We start from the raw sequence: 20,555 nt of genomic DNA on the forward strand, positions 1-20,555 counted from the left end.
CTATACCTAGACAACCTAAAGAGTACATGAAACTTTGGCAAAACGTAAAGTTAATTTGATTATCTAGATTGATTATACATTCTCAGGTATATGCTGTAGCATCTTCACTGTCTGGGGAACTTGCTCTCTTTTGGGAATGAAATAAAGACCCCGAGCACAAATTATTACCCACTCTGAAAACCAAGATCACTGGGGCATCACTCTAAAACTGAGAAGGGGTTCAATTCCTGAGTCACATTTTCAGGACGACTTAAGAAATTTAACAGCAAAGTGAACTTGATTCATCAAGTCCATATGCAGCTGCACTGGACAAGTAATCATGGGACCCACCCAGAGTTTGGCCCAGGGGAGGAAAGTACATGTGATAAGGAAATTCCTTTTCTTTCCACCTCCTGAATATGTGCTGTCACAATGTCTTGACTATTTCTGCAAACACATGCAATATAAACCAACAGAAGAGTGGGTGTGGAATGTGAGGATATCTCCTCATCTGCCTTTGATTTCGGGGATAATTGAAGGAGCCCCTCTGGCATGTACCATTATTGTGGGACAAGGCATGTGTGGAGAGCAGAAGCTCTTGATAAAAGCGTAGGGACTGGTTTAAAACAATAGCAGGACTAACATCTTAGGCCTTTTGGTACATCCAAGTCACATGCGACTGCTCACATTGTAGATGTTGCCTGCTTGTTAAACCATTTGCATTTTAAGCCAATGTGTCTGAAATGGGAAAAAAATGTATAAAAATATACAGAGTTGTCAACTTTTCATTAGATTTGAAAACTGTGTATACAAAATTTAGTCTCTTCATCTGTGAAAATAGCAATCATAGTACATACCGCACTTTTTTTTTTTTTTTTTTTTTAGGGACAAATGGATTAACATAATGCCAAGTGCTTAGATTCATAGCAGGCATGTAATATGACTTAAGAAGTCTTAGCTGCTATTGTGAATAAACGAGGTTGATATATGGGTTTAACCCAAGATAAATCATCAAAAAGGTACATTTTAAAAAACCTATAATAGGAGTGCAAATTTTGAATATATTGAATTTTTAAATAAGATGAGGATGTTTAGACTTGAAGAGACATAAATGTTTTTTCATTTGTTTTCCTACCCAGGGTGTGATAACTTCTTTTGAGCTGGAATTGGAGCTTTTTTTTTTTTTCAAGTGCTTTCATGTATGTACCTGAATGTGTTATGGATAAATTTAAGATGCCTTTAAAGTAGTACCCTCTGATAAGCACTAATAGGAAAATTAGCAGTCCTAAGACAGAAAGTTGGGATGGGTAGTCAAGTCTTCATGGAGTTCTGACCCAGTCACACAAAATAGATACTAGCAAGGGGTCAGGCAGTGATGGGTAAAGACTTCCAGATGTAGGGAAGGTCCGCGCAGGAAAGAGCCAGGTGAGTTCCAGCTGCTGAATTTTCTGTGACTAGAGCACATTATGAAGGGGAAGAAGAGCATGTGAGGATGAAGGTCAGTAGAAAATGACATACATAGGAGAGTGAAATGACCTGATTCCTAATATATAAAGATCAATCTGTCTTCTACTTAAAGAAGGAAGAAAAGGAAGGAAAACAAGAATCAATAAAGCCCAAGAATTTTCTGAAGTCGCCGAGGTTATGGGAATGTTGAATATGAAAAAAAGAGATGTGAACTGTGCACCATTATTTCTTTATTAAATGTAGTCAATGATGTCAACTTGGAGGGGAACCCTGAGAATGTGCATGTTTGAATGTGCACATAAAGTTGTTTTCTAAAATTCTAAAGGTTAAATACCACCTGTTTTATATTTGTGATGGGCCTGCCAGCCCCCTGGCACACACCTGTAATTCAAGCAGCTGGGGAAACTGAGGCAGGAGAATTGTGAGTTCAAAGTCAGCCTCAGAAACTTAGGAAGGCCCTAAGCAACTTAGTGAGACACTGTCTCAAAATAAAAAATAAAATGGGCCATGGGTGCGGGTCAGTGGTTAAGCATCCCTGGGTTCAATCCCTGATACCGGTAAATAAATAAATAGGCCTCCAAATGCAGTCTACCTGAATTTAGATCCTGATTCATCATCTAATGATTAGAAAAAACTAAGGCAAGAAGTAAAACTTTTATCATTGTCAGATTCTTCATTTTATAGAAGACAAAATGCCTGTGCTATTGTGGACATTACTGAGGTTGTGCATGTAGAAACTCAACAGTGTCACAGTACCCTACAGTTAATTGCCTTCTCTTTCCTGGTTATTGCTAGAAGTATGTCCCCTAAGGAAATATTAACCTAGTCCATATTTACCAAGACCCAGTGCCAAGACCCAGTGTTTTTAACTTTCTGAGTTTTGTATTCTTCTGGTCAGATTTTATGTTGGCAAGATTTTTAGTTCAATAATGACTTACCTACAACATCGAAATCAATAAATCTAATATATCTTCTGCCCCTTAACAAGGAAAATATCAGTTCTTTCTCACCATAATTGGACCATCATTTGGGATTATCCCAAGAACTTTTAGGAGAATTTAGAGCTCAGTCTCCATTCATTCCTTAACACTCATGATAACAGGGAACCAACTGTCTTGGCTTTGTCTAGCTCTAGGGCTTCACAAAAGATTTTTCTGAGTAGCAGGATTTGGCTATGAAAAATATCAGAATGCTTTTCTAAATATACCTTGGCAGAGGAAAGATACTCTTCAGTGCAGTTTTGAGGAATTTCATAGAAATTTGTCTCAAGCACTAGTGTATAATTGTCCCGGCTAATAACTTCCCATAGAAGAAGCATTGACTCCAATTTCTCATTGTTCAAGTGTCACCAGAGTGTTTAAGCTGCAACTACCTATGAAGAGTTTTTTTTTTTTTTTTGCAGTTAATACTGATAATATTTGCAGTTAATACTGATAATATTTGACAATACAATTTATTCAGTCACTTAGGATAGTCTCAAAATAGAAGATGGAAGATTTTACTTTATGCATTAAAATGGAGTAATATAAGTAGCATGGCAGGAGTTCAACCTACCAACACTTATATCCCAAATTTTAAAGCCATAATATTTATAACCACCCTGCTGCAACACCCCTGTGTAAGAGAAGATTCTATCTGCATGACATTAGACTCCTTCTTACTTTTTAGCCTCTATGCTCCCCAGCAAAAACACATTTAACCCATTGCAGTTCTCAGGCTGATTGCAGTTCAAACAGGAAATCAAATCACATAATTTTAGTCTGACAAAGATCAATCGAGCAGCAAAGCTAATGGGCCCCCCTTGAGTAGCCATTGCATAGATAATGCATATTCATTCTGGCTATGCACCCAAGATACAGTGACCAAAAGTGCTCTTCCAGGGCAATTAAATTTCCTGTACATTTCTTCTCCAGCCCAACTTTCTAGCACAGCATCCTAACTCATCTTTGTCAGGGACCTTACCAGTGCACAGTATAATCATTCTATCCCTGTTCTAGAGAACAAAGCTCTGTTCAGCTAACATAGTACTTCCCTGGAAAATGTTGCCCATTAGCCATAATAATGATTTTTGGATTTTCTGTCTTTAAACCTTTTCACTCACTGAGGAATCTTGATCTTTATCCCAGTTCTTCCTCCCTGCTCATTACTTGCCTGGATAGTGTTCATCATTCTAAATGTAGACTGAATATTCACTATGTTTCAGGTTTTGTGCTGGAGAAATAGATGTAGGAAAAATTTTTAAAAAAACAAATTATGTGGTCACTAACATTTAAAAGTTCCAGATGACTTTAATCTTTGTATGCCTTGCTTTGTCCCGAGAGTTTTTTTAATCTGTTGTCTACCCACAAGGCTTCATCAGATTCCTCAACACATGTCCTGCCCAAGAAAGCAAAGAGGGACAAGATAATTCTGTTTCTAGGTATCAACTTAGCAGGAGTGGCCAAAGTCTCTGAGCAAACAAAATATAGATGTTCTCTAAGAGATGGTTCTTAACCATAACATCCTGACACAATGGAATGAACAATGCAGATAGTTTCATACTAATAGAGTTCTAATAGAGAACTGAAGAGTGTGAATTTCCTTACTTGTAGTAAATATATAAGTATGTATTTTTAAAACAAAGTTGTAGTCACTCACTAGAATACTTTTGGTTTTATCCTAAATGAGAAAAAGAATGCAGAGCAAGAGTTCTTTCACTTCTGCAATTTCTGTCACAGCCCATATACTTTGGTACTCCCACAAGAGAGTGTTGAACATGAATATTGTATATTATTCCCTGTAGAGGAGTCAGAACAAATGTTGACAACTGTTGTTGTAAAAAACATTATGGTTTATGAACAATTGGAGAAATAGCCTTCTGCCCAAGTTATGTTTAATCCAAAGGAAGAAACAATCATACCATTTTGTTAATCATTAAACTGACCTGTAGTGTAAAACAAGCACACCCTAGAAAACTTAATACATAGTCACACAAAATTTCATAGACAAAGGGATTCCATAAAGAATAGGAAGGCAGGACTCAGAAAATGTAGACAAATGAGATCCATGAATACTAAGAAGAATAACTTTTTCTAGGTAAATTTTGATTTTTATAAAAAGCAAGAAGCATCTTTTTTAAAAAGCAGTGGAAATATGGTGTCATGTTAAACTTGCAATTTTATACAGTCAACTTTACAGCAAATGAGTTTTTGTTGCCTCAGTGATGACTGAATAATAAAACTCAACATAATGGTTCTATAGCATTTCTACAGAAATTTGTAAGGAAATGTCTTCATTAACTGAAACTGAGTGCAGACTTTTGCTCATAAATGTGAATTCTAATATCCCAGTAGTGCTCTAACATGACACTCCACAGGGGCTCGAGACGGGCCAGGTTCCTCCCCACCCCCACCACTCGGGTCTCTCCTTCACACACCCAAAGGTTCTGACACATGCGCATCAGTGACACTGACCGCTGCCCTTCTTTATTGCAGTCATCTACTGACTTCCCACTTTCTCTTCTTTAGCCCCTGAAAACTCTGGACCAAAATTCATTCTCTCCTATACCAGCCCTCTCATTATTTTCAGCAAATTCAACATCTACATAGGTCATCCTGGGTTTGCGTTTCCTTCACTTCCTCACGCTAATAGCTATTTACTTCCTTTCAGCGAACCTATTCCAAACGGGTTCCAAACAACTTACTTCACCAGGGCAATATATTCTGATCTGCCTGGGTCTCCTATCCACAGTGACTTGCATTACACCTTCACTTTCCTTCTTCAGCATGGTGTTCGTGGTCCAGCACAATCAGTTTTAATGACACAGTCATTCACCTTGCCCCTCCCTCCCACTAATATACTCTCCTATAAATCTGCTAATCTAGCATTTTAGAGGATGGAATGGTCATTTGATGGTGGGGCATAACACATGGACACTGATATATTCCTTTTGTTACTTACAACCCTAAGCCAGAAAGGCTGTCAGAGTCACACGAGTGCCACATCTGGATACAGAATTAAGAGCAAGCTGGAACTGCAGGGGGTAGTTTGTGTATGGCAAGGGGGTTGCAATTAGCTAGATTTTTCAGGCTACCTACAGATTAACTAATTTGAACAATTTCAGGGGGCTCCTGGGCATAAGAACTGTCCCAAGGTGTCTGGTACATGCCCCTGGGGTGATTAGGGCAAGCGTTTAGTGGCCCAGAGTGTGATAGACAAAGAAAGAGGATGGGGATGTGTGTGTGTGTGTATGTGTGTGTCCTTCTAAAATCTACTACTCAGATTGTGTATGTTTATGAAAGAGAAAAAAATCCCTCCTTTGATTAAGCCTCCTTCGGATATCCTATTGTCTATAGACAAAGCAAGAACCAAAAAACACAGATCTACAATAGCTTGTACACTTGAACTTAACACATACATAGTAGGATTCTCCCTACTAATTCCTCCCATCCATTGCTTTGGGTTCTCCTAGAAGATCCTAAAAAAGAATTTCAATGTGTATTTCACTTAGAAGACAGTCCAGGAACAATTGATCAAGAAGTAGGAAGTTAAACAGGCAATGGAAGGCAACAAATAAAGTGTGTGTGATCAAGCTGATTACCACTGTGGGGGACTGGAGCAGTCTCTTAGGGAAAGCCTAGTAAATGGTGTTGAATGCATGCCTCAGAATTATTCCACCCCTGGGATGAAGCTGGTATTTGTACACTAGCTTCTGTAGGACATTGCTTGAGTACTGCTGTTCAGATTGTTAATTCCCTGGCACATCCAGCCTGCCGGGTGTGCAAGCAGAGCACCATTCCTTGGCTTCAGAGAAAACCCTCAGGCAAAATAAATGCAAATCTTCATGCAGCTGGAATTTGGCATCTGAAGTTCAAGGGATACAGGTAAAGAAACAACAGTGGTTTTTTTGCTCTACCCCTGGCCCTGCACATTTCTAACACTCAACATTAAGTTCACCCTGGGTTATTATTGCCTCTTCCAAGAATTAGCCAGTCAAATTTTCTTCTAAGAGCAGAGTAAAGAGAGTTAGCAGGAAAAACTCCAGTTCTTGCTGTGTCAGTTAATCCCAAAGCTACAATTTATATTCATCATCTTCTGAATCCTGGGTTCCTTGTGCTTTTTAGGATATGCATAATGCCTTTTTCATTTATTCTTATATTGAACTTGAAAGCATCAAGTTGTGTCCAGTGCATTTTCTAAGAACTATATATTATCTTCTCTGACTCCTTAAAGAAAAATAGCCTAATCTTCTCCTGATAGAGTCAATTATTCTTGGCAGAGTAGCAACTTCTTTCTTTGGCTGCTGTTCTCCTGGCATAAGAAGCCCAAATTAAATAGATAATAGTATGAGATGGGAGCACAAATTTCCCCAAGAGGGAAACTAGAAGTTATGGTGAAAGAGACAATTCTTACTTGGTTCCTGAATTTACATAATTTACCTGTTGGAAACATAGCACACTATAATTGCTGTTGCAATAAAGTATACCCAACAGTTTTAAAGGTAGCAATCCAAACTCTCAAGGTATCATCCTCAAACTGACATCTTGATTGTGTCTTGTGTCTTTATAAAGTCATTCATTACTCTACTAGACTGACAGCTTCTTGTTGATATGATCTATGATTTGTATCTGCGCAGTGTTTCCATGTTTATATATTCACTATCACACATCTTTATTATAAAGTGGGTCCCCAGGTCCAATATAATATCTACAGCATCCCATGCCAATAATTCCTATATCCCCTAATGCCTCCAAAGTGTTTTCCAAAGTGCTGTCATCAGGGAAAGCAAATTCACATAAAAAAAAAGAATGTATATAAATGTCCAATAAGGATGCAGCACTTTCTCCTCCAGAGTAGGCAATGACTGAACGCATCAACTTGCCTGTAACTGACTCAGTAGTCTTCTCAGTTGATGGTACCAAAATAAGGACGCAGCATCTCTCCTTGCTATTGATAGTCCATGCAAAGGGACGGATGCATGCCTCTCCTGAAGTATAACTTCCATCCCAGACACTAGGGTCAATTCATTCATGTGTTCACTGTGCAAGCATTGAAGCTGCCAAAGAAGAAGTCTGGTTTGTCTTCTCTACAATGGATATCTTCTACTGTTTCCCCAAACACTAGATATTATATAAGATACAACATGATCAGGAGTAACGTCTGTATTAGACTTTGCCCTTAAATGTTTTAGATATTTCAAAATAAATTCACATGTTCCTCTACTAAAGTACAGTGTAATAAGACCTGGCAATTTTATATTCTGTACTAGTTTCTATTTCAGCATTTTCTATGTGCATGATTTAGAGAATTTTTAATAGGAACACAGGTTGAATACATGATATTCCAGTATAACAATTAACTGTTAAACTTTTTCTTCTTTTGTTTGTATGAGCATAGATAATCCACTAGATGAAGTACTGAGTTGGTTGCTAAAACAGGTCAACTTATTTTATTTTTCTTTACCTAAGTCTAATTTGAATCCTATGACAGATGTCCTATGACAATGAGGAAATTGAGTATCAGAAATGGTAAAATAGTTGGCGCTGAACTTTCAACTAGCATGTGAGAAAGGTGGTGTTTGAACTCAGGATTAAGTTAATTTTATTTTTATTTTTAATTACAGCTTTATAGTTATACTCAGTGATTGGGTTCAACCCAACAAAAGCATGGAATTCAATTTCAGCTCGAGATCCCCACTTTTGCCTCCCTTCCTCCATTCCCTCCCGACTCTTCTTCCTCCAGTCTGCTGGACTTCCTTTCACCCATGTGTTTATTTACATTCAATTGGTTCTTTTTACTTATACATAAAGGTAACATGATTTTTTTGTTTGTTTGTTTGTTTGGTACCAGGGATTAAACCCAGGGGCACTTATCCACCCACTGAGCCACATCCCAAGCACTTTTTATTTTTAATTTTGAGACAGATTTTCACTAAGTTGCTTAGGGCCTCCCTAAGTGCTAAGGTTGGCTTGGAACATGTGATTCTTCTGCATCAGCCTTCTGAGCTCCTGGGATTACAGGGCAGCGCCATTGCACACAGCATAACATGACTTTTTAAGAATGCATTCCACATTGCCTCCCCTTTCCCATCCTTCCACCACTCTGCCTATTGATCTCCTTCTTCTACACTATCAATCTTCCCTATATCTTTATGATATCCTACCCGTCCCCCCATACCACCACATTTCTTAATTTTACAAGGAAAACATTTGACCCTTGAGTTTCCGAGTTTGGTTTATTTCATTTAGCATGATGTTCTCCATTTACTGGCAAATGCCATGATTTCATGAGGGCTATTGACCTGCAGTTTTCTTTCCTTGATGCATCTTCATCAGGGTTTGGTATCAGGGTTTTAATGGCTTTATAGAATGCATTGAGAAGTGTTCCCTCCCTTTTAATTTCATGGAATAATTTGAGAAAGACGTTTTAGTTCTTCTTTAAGTATCTGGCAGAACTCAGCTGAGAATCCATATGGTTCTGGACTTTTCTTTTGGGGAAGGCTTTTAATTCTAGTTTAAATTTTATTACTTAATATTGGTCTTTTTTTGTTTTCTGTCTTTCTAATTCAATTTGGGGGGTCATATATGTCTAGAAATTTGTCAATGCCTGATAGGTTTTCTAGTTTATTAGGGTATAAATTTTCAAAATATGTCTGATTATCCTTTGGATTTTAGAAGGCTCTGTGGTGATAACTCTTTTCATCTCTAATTTAATAATTCAAGTTTTCTCTTTCTTTTGGTTAGTTTGACTCAGGGTTTATCAGTCTTATTTGTCTTTTCAAAGACCCAACTCTTGGTTACTTTGATCCTGTATATTGTTTTTTTATTCTCAATTTCATCTCTGATCTTAGTTATTTTCTGTCTTCTGCTGATTTTTAAAATTAGTTTGTTCTTTTTCTAAAGTCTTAAGGAGGAACATAATCCTATTTATTTGGAATCCCTCTAATTTTTTTAGTATAGACACTCAGTGCTATAAATTTTTCTCTTATAGTTACTTTCATAGTCCCAAACATTCTAATATTTTGTATCTCTGTTCTCATTCAATTCTACGAATTTCTGGATTTCTAGTCTCATTTCTTCTTTGATGCCTTCTTCATTTAAGAGATTATTCAATCTCCATACGTTCGTGTGGTTTCTAATTTTTTTCTTGCTCTTGATTTCTAATTTCATTCCATTATAACCTAATAAGATGCATGGGATTATATCAATATCTTTGCACTTGCTAAGATTTCCTTTGTGCCTACAATATGGTATACATTGGAAAATGTTCAATGAGATTTTGAAAAGAAGATAATTCAGCAGTTTTGGAGTAAAATATTCTATAGATGTCTCAAGTTCATTTGATTTTTATTATCATTTAGGTTGGAGTTATCTTTATTAACTTTATATTTTGATGATCTATTGGTGCTAAGGGTATGCTGGAATCACTCTCTTTTATTGTGTTGGGATCTATGTGGGATTTAATATCATGTAATTGGGTGTGCTAACATCTGGGACATAAAGATTTACTGTGATTATATCTTTTTGTTGGATTGTTCCCTTTATGGTGAACTTTTTTGGCACTTATGATTAAGTTTTGCTTGAAATCTGCTTTTCCAGACATGAAAATAGCTACCCTTGCTTGTTTTATGGAGTTCATATACATAGAATATTTTTTCCATCCTTTTATTGTCAGCCTGTCGGTGTCTTTGCCTATGAGTCTCTTTTAAACAGCATATAGTTTTATCTTTTCTTATCCTTTTCTGCTAATCTATGTCTTTTAACTGGGTAGTTGAGACCATTAATATTCAGTTTTAGTTTGGATATGTGTTTGTGACTTCTTGCCATTTTGATGTTTTGCTATATGTAATACTATTTGATTCTCACTTAAAGGATTACTCTTCTCTTCTATTGTTCTTCCTTTCTTTGGGAACTTTAGGATTTGTTTTTGGGTTCCTCTGTGCATTTTATTTTTGAGTATTCTTTGTAGTATTGACTTGGTGGTCATAATTTTTTCAGTTTATTCTTGCCATGGAAGTTTTATTTCTTCCTCAGATTTGAAAATGAGCTTTGCTGGATATAGTAACCTTGTTTGGCAGTTGTTTTCTTTTAGAACTTTAAATATCTCATTTCATGCCATCCTTGGTTTTAGGATCTGAATTGGAAAATCAGAAGTAAGTCTTACTGGTTTGCCTCTAAATGTGACCCGATATCTCTCTTTTGTAGTTTAATATTCTTTCCTTGTTTCCTATGTTAGGCATTTTGATTACAAAATGTCTTGAAGAGCTTTTCATTTGAATTGGCCTATTTGGGATTCTGTAACCCTCCTGTATGGAAATGTCTATTTCATTTGTGATATGGGAATAGTTTTCTGTAACTATTTCATTGACAGTGTTCTTAATTCATTTATTTTGTATCTCCATGTACCACCCATGTAATCTTATATCCCAAGAATTCTCGGGTTTGGTCTTTTGATGTTGTCCCAGGAGTCTTGAATATTCTGACCATGTTCTGTGTTTTCTCCTTTTGTTGCAGTCTGTGTACTCAAGTTCATATATCCTGTCTTCAAGGCATGAAGTTCTGTCTTCAAGGGCAGAAATTCTATCTTCTACTCAGTCTAATCTGTTAGTGATGGTTTCAAGTGACTTTTAAATTTGATGGATTATGTCTTTCATTTCTAAGAGTTCTAATAGGTTTCTTCCTTATTGAAGTGGTCTTTTATGCCTCTATCTGCTCTTCTAATTCATTCCTTAGATCTTCTTTTAGTTCACAGAACATGTATTTATTTGTTCCTTTTAGATATACATGACAGTGGAGTGTATTTTAACATACAAATACATGGAGTATAAATTATTCTAATTAGGATCCCATTCTTGTGGTTGTACATGATGTGGAATCTTACTGGCTGTGTATTCACATATGAGCAAAGGAAAATTATTTCTGATTCATTTTACTGTCTTTTCTAATCCCATGTTCCATCCCTCCCTTCATTTCCCTTTGTCTAATCCAATGAACTTCCATGCTTCCCCCCACCTTATTGTGTTAGCATCTACATATCAGAGAGAACATTGTAATATGCTAATTTTAAGTCCTTTAGATATTACCAAGGAATGGGATAACTGAGTCAAATGGCGGTTCCATTTCCAGTTTTCTGAGAAATCTCCATACTGCTTTCCAAATTGGTCACATCAATTTGCAGTCCCACCAACAATGTCATAGAACATTTTAATAATCATTTTTTTGTAATATTTCTCTTAGATTTCATCCACATCAATATCAGTGAAATCCTTTGTCAGGGGACTGTGAGTTTGGGAGAGACGATTTTTTTCCTATTTCCTTATGTTTTCAGAGGTCTTTGACTTGTACATCAATTGAGACAGAGTTTCCTCCATCTTTTTTATGAGTATTCTTTTGTGTATAATTGTCTTATTTGTTCTAGGACTTCTTTCTCTGTTTTTGATATATGAGTAGATGTCCAGGAGTGGCACCTAAAGTCCCTCCCTGATTGTTCTTCTATGGGTACTTATTTTGGGTTTGGAGCCCAAAACAGGGCTAAAGTGTGGTTAGGTTGTATATAAGGTGAGATTCACTGTTGTTTGGTTGAGACGTGAGCATTTCTCTCAGCTACAGAATCTCTACTCTGATCCTGAAGTGTTCCAATCTCTTTCCAGTCCCTCTTAGAGGAAGCAGGGAGCCAAGAATGGAACTAATGTCAGAAACGAATGCACAGCCTTAAGATAAATGTCAGGTGACATTATAACACTAATTTTCACTTACATAGGAATGGTGAGGTTGGGTTTTAGCCTCTGTAGCATCAATAATAAAACCATGCACTAGATCAGGCATTCAACCATGGTCATCTACTATGTTATCCACTACATTTATAGTCACAATGACTTGAATACAGTACAAATTACATAGTCCAACATAATATCTATTATTTGGTCGGGTTACAGTTCCTTAAGTAATAGAAAATAGGGTAGGAAGGTAAGAGAAAGTTTGAAGTGGTTGAAAAAGTGATCAGAGGAGAGGCTGAAGATAGGGAGTAGGTGTCATTTGCAAGATGAAGGGATAATAAGTTAACTGAAAGTAATGAAAAGAAGAAACAAGAGGGAATAAGGAATTTCCACTGTTCCTGGGGGAAGAGAATGAAGAAGGGGAGATAGGAACTCAGGTGTAACAAACCTGAACTCAGATGTAAACAAACCAGCAAATATAAGGCCTAAAAAACTCAAATCTCCGTAAAATTGTACCCCACCTAAGTGTAATCTATACTGTATAATGAACCATGAAGGAGAGTTATTAATGTGTAAGTAAAGTTATATAAATATTCAAACCTATCCATGCAGTGAGAGCATACAGAACTACACACACACACACACATACTCACATGCACATAAAATCATGCATAAGGAAAATAATGAATAATATAAAATTATTTTTGAAAAACTAAAAAAAAAGTTAAAATTTAAAGACAAAAAAATATGGGAATATAGAGGAAAAAATAAAGAAAAATATAAAAACAAAATAGAATTGTGATGAGAGATAAAGAAGTTTTTGCCACTGTGGTGGCCAAATCTGTTGGCAGAGATAGATTTTCAGTCTTTTTTTAAATAGTAGCAACTCATACTTATTACAATTGTATATGATCATATCTTATATTCTGAAATCTATACATGATCACACAATTGAACATGTGTTTTTTTTTTTTTTTTTTTTTTTTTTTTTTGCTTTGCTGGGGATCTAACCCAGGGCCTTGTGCTTACAAGGCAAGCACTCTACAGACTGAGCCATCTCCCCAGCCCCGAACATGTGTTTCTTGGTGAGAATAGACAAAGCTATCCTCAGGAAGGCCCTGCTGCCTGGCTCTGCCCTGAAGCAAAAATCACATCTCACAAGGGGATTAGCCTAACCAGGACATGGTAAAAGAGGAAGCACAGTGTGAGAGGATGGCAGGGCATGTGGGGCTGGGGCTGGGGACAGGTGCCCATCTGTCAGACAGGACCTGGCTGTGGGGAGACTGGGCCCTGGCAGGCTGTCACTGACAGAGAGTGGGTCCAAGGCCCTGGCTTTTGGAAACAGATGAAGAAAGAACCACGGTCCAGGCCCAAGAGGATACAGCAGGGACAGCAGAGACCAAAGGGAACTATAGCTCCTCCCCACTAGGAGGAGGCAAGTGACCACACAAGTTCTTGCCATTCACTTTGTCAGGTCAGTAAAGACACTCAGCCAAAACCCTGGATGAGACACTGTCCAGGGGGCTGGGCAGAGGCTGGGGGCTCAGAAGCCTTGGTGTTCTCAGCCTGGCTGTGAGTTAGACCAAAACCTAACTTTAGATTAAGGCTAACTTTGGGTAAGTTGTGGGTGCAGGCTGGAACTGGGGTGTTGCTCAGGTGAAACACAGCTGGTAGACAGAAACGAGACCCCCAGCTGCTGCAGCTGAGGACAGCGCTGTCCTCAGCATGGCTTGAGGCCACCGCTGCCCACATCCAGAGTCAAGTGTCCACTGGCTGGACGGTGTCCCTGGGAGCAGCCCTAGTCCCGCTCATTCTCATTGCCGGCACCCTCAGGGCATGGCAGCTTTTCCACCTGCTCTTTGATCTGCCCGTCCCCACCCCACTGATCCTCCCTCTGCACCCTCAGGATGTCCTCCTAATCCCCATGGCTCATATCATCCTCCACATCCTCCTTGTCTTTCCTCACCAGGCACCTCCATCCTCCCCTGGCCCTTGATGTCCGCCATGTCCTAGCCCACTGGGTGCCCAGTAGGTGGTAGGTGGCCATGGAGCCCTCAGATTGTGACTGACTTTCCTTCCCAGGTAAGGGTGAGGTGGACTTGTTGCTGACTAGCAAGATGTCACTGCTGTGGTGGTTCACAGCTGGCAGGGCTGGAGGATGACAGTGACTTGACTGGAATCTGCCAGGAGAGGGATCTTCGGGGCTGATGGGAAGGGTGGGTGTAATCTACAAAGTTGCTCCCCCGACCTTTCTGGTGTAGCCATTTTCCCCGCCTCCCAACTACTGTCAGTCTGTGAACATCCTAGCTAGCTATTGGTTCATCAGTAAGTATCCTTCTCCGTTATTGGTCCCCTGTCAGCCCAGAGCAATTCAACTGCTTCACAGTAGCAACCCTGCCATCTTTTCTCATCCTTCTGTCTCTCCTCGCTTTCTCTATCCTCCTGGCTTTCACACTCTCTCTAGCGCGTGCCCTTTCTCATTCCCTTTCTTTTCCTCTCATTTTCTCTCTTACCCTGCAGGGAGACACTCTGTTTGCTTAATAAACTCCCTTATGTGATTTCCCGTGTCCGGTGTGGTTTCTGTGGGATCCCTTACAGTGGGAACTGCCTCTGATTTAAAAGTCCTTTTGTAAGGGATCCCATGGAAACCACGCCGGACTCGGGAAATCACATAAGGGAGTTATTAAGCAAACAGTGTCTCCCTGCAGGGTAAAAGAGAAAATGAGAGGAAAAGAAAGGGAACGAGAAAGGGCACGCGCTAGAGAGAGTGTGAAAGCCAGGAGGATAGAGAAAGCGAGGAGGAGAGACAGAAGGATGAGAAAACATGGCAGGGAAGCTACAGAAAAGCAATTGAATTCTGCTGGGCTAACAGGGGACTAATATCAGAGAAGGATACTTGCAAGCTGTCTGGTGAACCAATAGCTAGCTAGGATATTCACAGATTGACAAGTGGTTGGGAGGCGGGGAAAATGGCTGCACCGGAAAGGTCAGGGGGAGCAGCTTTGTACATTACACCTTTCAAGGAGATAATTTCCAACTTGAGTTCATTGATATTCTGGGACCCCAGGATCTAGTTGGTAGATGCGGTGGCTTTGGCCGTGGCCAGCTTAAAGGCCAGCTCCTAGATCTTCTGCTGCTGCTGTCTCAGTAGCTCCTGGACAGAGGTCAGTGTACCTGAGTCACTGTCTGGGCCATGCTGCCCACCCAGCTCAGAGAGACTAGCCACCATCTTCCGCAACTGCTTTCTGTCCTCACACAGGATGAGGGGCAGCAGGTACTTATAGAGCTGGTGAAAGCAGATGCAATTCCTGCCACGATGATGGCCAAGGCACCATAATCTCACCACCAGGACCCTACAGGGCTGTATGGCTGTGAAACGAGGTTGGGGGCTGGACAGGAATGCCCTGGGCTGGGCCCAAAGACCAAGGCTCATGGATAGCAGTACCTGCCTGTTGGAAAGTCAGATCAATCTCTACCTCCCTTAGCCCTTTCTTCTTCAGTAATGTGATCCTGGTTGCAAGTGGACTCTGGTGAACCTGGGAATTCTGTAGAAACTTCACTGCTGTGACTTGTTAAAGGCTCTCAAGGCACTACATTTTCACTTCCTGGAGTAGAGCTTGGCTGGCTTGGGTGTTCTGCCATCTTTGTGAGGCCTGACTAATCTAACCCATTTTTGGTCTTTCTATTTATTTCTGGCTCTATATTTTTGGACACTGTCCCTTTGTTCCTTGTTTACCACCAGCTAGGTGTAGCAGCTCTCACCTGCCCATCTCCCTGTATGGCCTAGGATAAACTGGGGAGTGCCAAAGAATTGTGTGATCCCTGTATCCATTCTGGAGAGCACAGGCTCTTGCCTGGCTGCAATGAACGGCCTCAATATAGCTCTTATGGGGAGCCAGCTGTTGTGGGATTTTTCTCCCTTGGATCCAGAGCCCTAAATGGACCAGGTAAAATGTTCTTTGTGCCTGTTTCATTTTCTCCAATTCAGGAGCCACTCTGAGAAATTTTCTGTTGGCTGCTGGCAACTTCCTTCATGAGTTCCTTACCTCCACCCCACTCCCCGTCCCACCTCCCAACATGTCCCTGTTCACAGGCACAGCCTTCAGGACCTGGAAGCTCACCGGCTAGCGTGTTCTGTGCTGGTGCAGGGCTGCCCACAGTGACCAGGGGGCTCTCCAAGCCACCCTCACAGAGGGCTCACCGCCTCCACTGAACACTTTCACCCCTACTGACTTTGTGTCCATTGACGTAAGCCTTCTTCTGTAAACCACAGGTTTTCCCAAGTCAATTTTTCTTTATTTTTTTATTTCTTTATCCACCGGCCACGCCGTCCCTTTTGTCTGGCTCCCCATTCTGCTCTGCTGGCGGCGGCACCTGGCCTGTCTTGGTTATTTCTCACTCTCAAATTACCAACTTTCTGTAGCCCTATGAATTTTTTTTTTTTTTTTTTTTTTTTTTTTTTAATTACAGTTCTATCTTCCCATTTTCTGTGTCTGGTGCTGAGGCGCTGTTGGGCCATGCTTCCTTTTCTACCACGGCATCTTCACCGCCGCCTGAACCCAGGTTCTGATTGATCAAATATCTTTCAGAGGCCCTAATCCTAGATTACTTCCTTTCTTCATTCTTCTGCCACTCTACAAAGTCACTCTGATTCGAAGAACTATGTAAAAATAACACATATTTTATGTAATTACTTATAAAGAAGCATTTTACACATTAAATAAGAGATGACCTGTGCAAATGTGATAGGATACAAATCTATACCATGACCTATCCAGAAATAAGAGTGAATAAATAGTTGGATAAAAAGCAGTGAAGTAAATACTGCTTTCATTTACATTCATGAAATTTCTTAAAACTTTGTGTTTAGTGCATGTCCATACTAGAAGGTCCAGAAGACAGGTGCTTGGGGATTGGACAGCTCATTTTCCTGAACTCAGGAGACCTGAGGACCCCTGCAGATTACTTGGTGAAGAGGATGACCTAATAAGAAACCTTGGGTTCCTGATGCAGAATTGCAGGAACTTTATGAATATTAAGTTACAAAATGGTTGGGGCACCAAGTAAACCCCTCTTTGTACTCCAAAAGCAAAATGACCAAGATATGTTCACACACATATTTTTGTCACCTCCTTTTCTGTCTGTTACCCCTTAGTGGCTAATATCACCTATGCCTCCCACACTGCTTTCCCTCCTCACGTGCTAAATGCTTGAATCACTATCCAAAACAACATGCCTTGTTCTTCAAGATAAGCCTTTCTTGTGAAATTGCATGGCCTGTTTCACTCCATAAGGATAATCTGTGCATAATTTTTCCACATTGCAGAGGTCACCTATTTTTCTTGTTCATTAAATCTTCTGAATGAGGTGACCCTCCCTGCATTTCAACCATTATCATTTCCAAAGGCAATCATGGCTTTCTTCCTCAGTATGCCATTGTTATACAGTATCTTCAGCCCCTATTATCTGCCAATCAAATGACTATTGCTGTAGTATGTGAATTATTTTTCAAGGATAGTAAGGCAAGTTCATTAAATGTGATAAAATACTTAACCTTTTTCATCCATCCTAGTTGAAACACCAACAAATTACACACTTTTATGAGTTTCTCCTTTTGAATATAATAAGGTTTGCATGAAATTTAGCAAGAAAATCAGCATATATGAATGTTTTATGTATTTGAAAATAGAAATGCCAGAGAAGATCCATGTTTCATTGGAATAAATGGAGTGACACAGGAAGAAGGTTTGTCTCACTTTTGGTACTAACAGGATGTTGTTCAAATGCTGATTAGGAGCAAACAAAAAGAAGGACCCTTTATGATGCCTCTGGGAGACCTCGATCTAAGAAATGGTATATGAATTTCTGGGGGTATTATACAGCTTAAAATTTCATGTGCTGCCTTGACATCTTTGTGTACATGTTCCCAAAGGCCTAACCATGAGTTCCCCTGCTCTGGTCAGATCGAAGACCTTACTTACCTAGTGGGAGAGGTCTCCAACTGCCTGGGTTCTCTATCGGCTGAACAGATACAGAGGTCTGCCAGGGCTTCACTTCCCTGGAAGCCAACACAACTACTCACATAAGTCAGTGGCATCCTCTCACAGAAACTAGAGAGTACCTCCCACTGTGACTACAAAGCCTGCCTCCCACAGTTCCTATTGTTCACTCTAATAATCCCCAGTGCAACCCACAGGAGGCCCTGCATGGCTCTGGCATCTTTCTCCTGTAGGATGTAAGTGTATGTGACAAATGCACTGCTGTGAACCCATCAGCTCAGTACTGGTTGTCATGTGTCCTGCCATCTTGGGCTGTTCAGTCCTGGTAATTCTCCCTCACCAACAGAGGAATGATAGTCAATCAAAGCACAAGACCATATGTAGAAAGTCAGATATATACTTTTTTAAGAGAATTATTTTAATAGCTGTTATGTTTTGGATGTGAGGTGTTCCCCACAGGCTTACATGTGAGACCATGCAAGAAGGTTCAGAGGAGAAATGATTGGGTTATAAGAGTATTAACCCCATCAGTGATTTAATCCCCTGATGAAGATTAACTGAGTAGTAATTGAACTAGTAGGGTGTGGTAGGAGGAGGTGGGAATTGGGGCGTGGCTTTGCGGTATATATTTGTATGTAGCAAGGGGAGGCCTCTTTCTTTCTGCTTCCTGATCACCATATGAGCTGCTTCCCTCTGCCACACTCTTCCACCATGATGTCCTGCCTCACCTCAAGCCCCAAGGAATGGAGCCTGCTATCTATGGATTGAGACATCTGAAACTGTGAGCCCCCAAATAAACTCTTCCTCCTCTACCATTGTGCTGGTTGAGTCTTTAAGTCACAGCAGTGAAAAAGCTGACTAAAACAATAGCATTTTGATTTAAAAGTTTATTTATCACTGTCACTGAGAAGTGGATAGGTAAAATGTGTATATGGACATCAGGAAATCATATACAAGCATTAATGTAACCACAACATTTTTCAGAAACACACTAAAAAGGTAAGAATAGTTGTTAATTGGGGTATTAGGGAAATGACAGATGGATATAGAGGTAAAAGAAAATAAACAAATACACAAATAAAAGGAGAACACTGAGTAGGCTACACTCAATGATGTGGCGAGATTTGAAGACAAGATGAACAAACCCTCCCTATTTTGAGAACTCCCTGTCCAAAGGAAGATAGCAATGTATGCACAGGGTGAGTGGGTATGTACGCTCTTCTAAAACGGATATGGCTTTCCATCTTGTAAACCTACTTAATGTTAAGCAATCAATCACAGTGTTCCCTTCATTTCCTCATTTTTACAAGAACATTTCTATTGCTTTAGGATTCAGAAGGCAGCTAAATACTGTTTCATACATATTCAGTAATATATATAATTATGAAACAATAGAACATTACTGAAGTCACAATAAAGAAGTACTTGGTTAATATGTGCCTTCTCTTTTGTAAACTAGGAATGGAGTTGGATTTTGTTGTATGTCATTTTTGTATCCCTAGAATGATTTGTGTGGCTTTCCAGCTTTAACTTTTTCTTAGAAAGAAGTACTATATTTTCTTTTATTTACATTATTCTTTAGAAAGGGCAAAGTAAACCTTATAACTTAAAATTCAAGGAGTCTCTGTAGCTGTTCTAAGATTAACATGTTAAGGGGAATTACTACATGAACATGCAAGTGTAGTCAGAGATAGGGGGCGAACTTTGGATATCGTTTGATGTGTGTTGTTTCAGAATCATTTATTTTGCCTCTCAGAGAGTGATGCTTTAGGGAAAACAGGCTCAGACCTTGACTATGTCTCCCCCAGAGTGTGTATCACTGTTATAACACGTTTGCTTATGGTACAGTTTTATATCCCTGCAATCAGCAGCATGAATTTCTATTCCCCCAGGGGAGCTGTTTTGATTCCTGTATTTTGCCTTGATTATGAACTGCATGAGAGCTTCGACCACGTTTACATGGTGAATTTTCTATTATGTTCCATGATTTATTCAAAATTTGATGTTTTGAAACAATTACTTTGATATAAACCTTTAAGCTCAGCAAAGGCACAAACAGCTATCTCCAGGGTCTTCCTAGCATATCACTTGGTGCATAGAAGATGCTCAATAAATATTTGATTATTTGTGCTTGAATATGTCTTGAAATGAATTTTCATTACAAAGCTTAAAAGGCTACATCTTTAGAAAATATTATTTGTGTAGGGAACTTTGTCTTCTGTAGTGATGTAAGTAATGCCAGTAATATATTTTAGATATAAGTGCTTTAAAAGCATGTCCACAGCCTACTTAAAATTGCATTGCTCTTTAAAAAGAACAAACCATTTTCATATATTATTTCAATTTTTTTCATCTAAACCCTTTATTGTATCATTAGTACCTTATTTTAAATATGAAACAAGTAAGAATTGCAAAAA

At 39.3% G+C, this 20,555-nt stretch overlaps 1 pseudogene across 1 annotated transcript; it reads right to left on the bottom strand.

The window, feature by feature from the left end:
- Window positions 1-13,937: 13,937 nt before the first annotated feature.
- On the bottom strand, window positions 13,938-17,361 carry LOC306644742 (peroxisomal membrane protein PEX14-like; annotated as a pseudogene). The gene is made up of 2 exons: window positions 15,148-17,361; window positions 13,938-14,366 (listed from the first exon to the last, which is right to left on the bottom strand). The product of its transcript is annotated as a peroxisomal membrane protein PEX14-like (transcript).
- Between the last annotated feature and the right edge of the window lie 3,194 nt (window positions 17,362-20,555).

Source organism: Sciurus vulgaris (genome assembly GCF_902686455.1).
Source record: "Sciurus vulgaris genome assembly, chromosome: 15".
Classification (NCBI taxonomy): domain Eukaryota; kingdom Metazoa; phylum Chordata; class Mammalia; order Rodentia; family Sciuridae; genus Sciurus; species Sciurus vulgaris.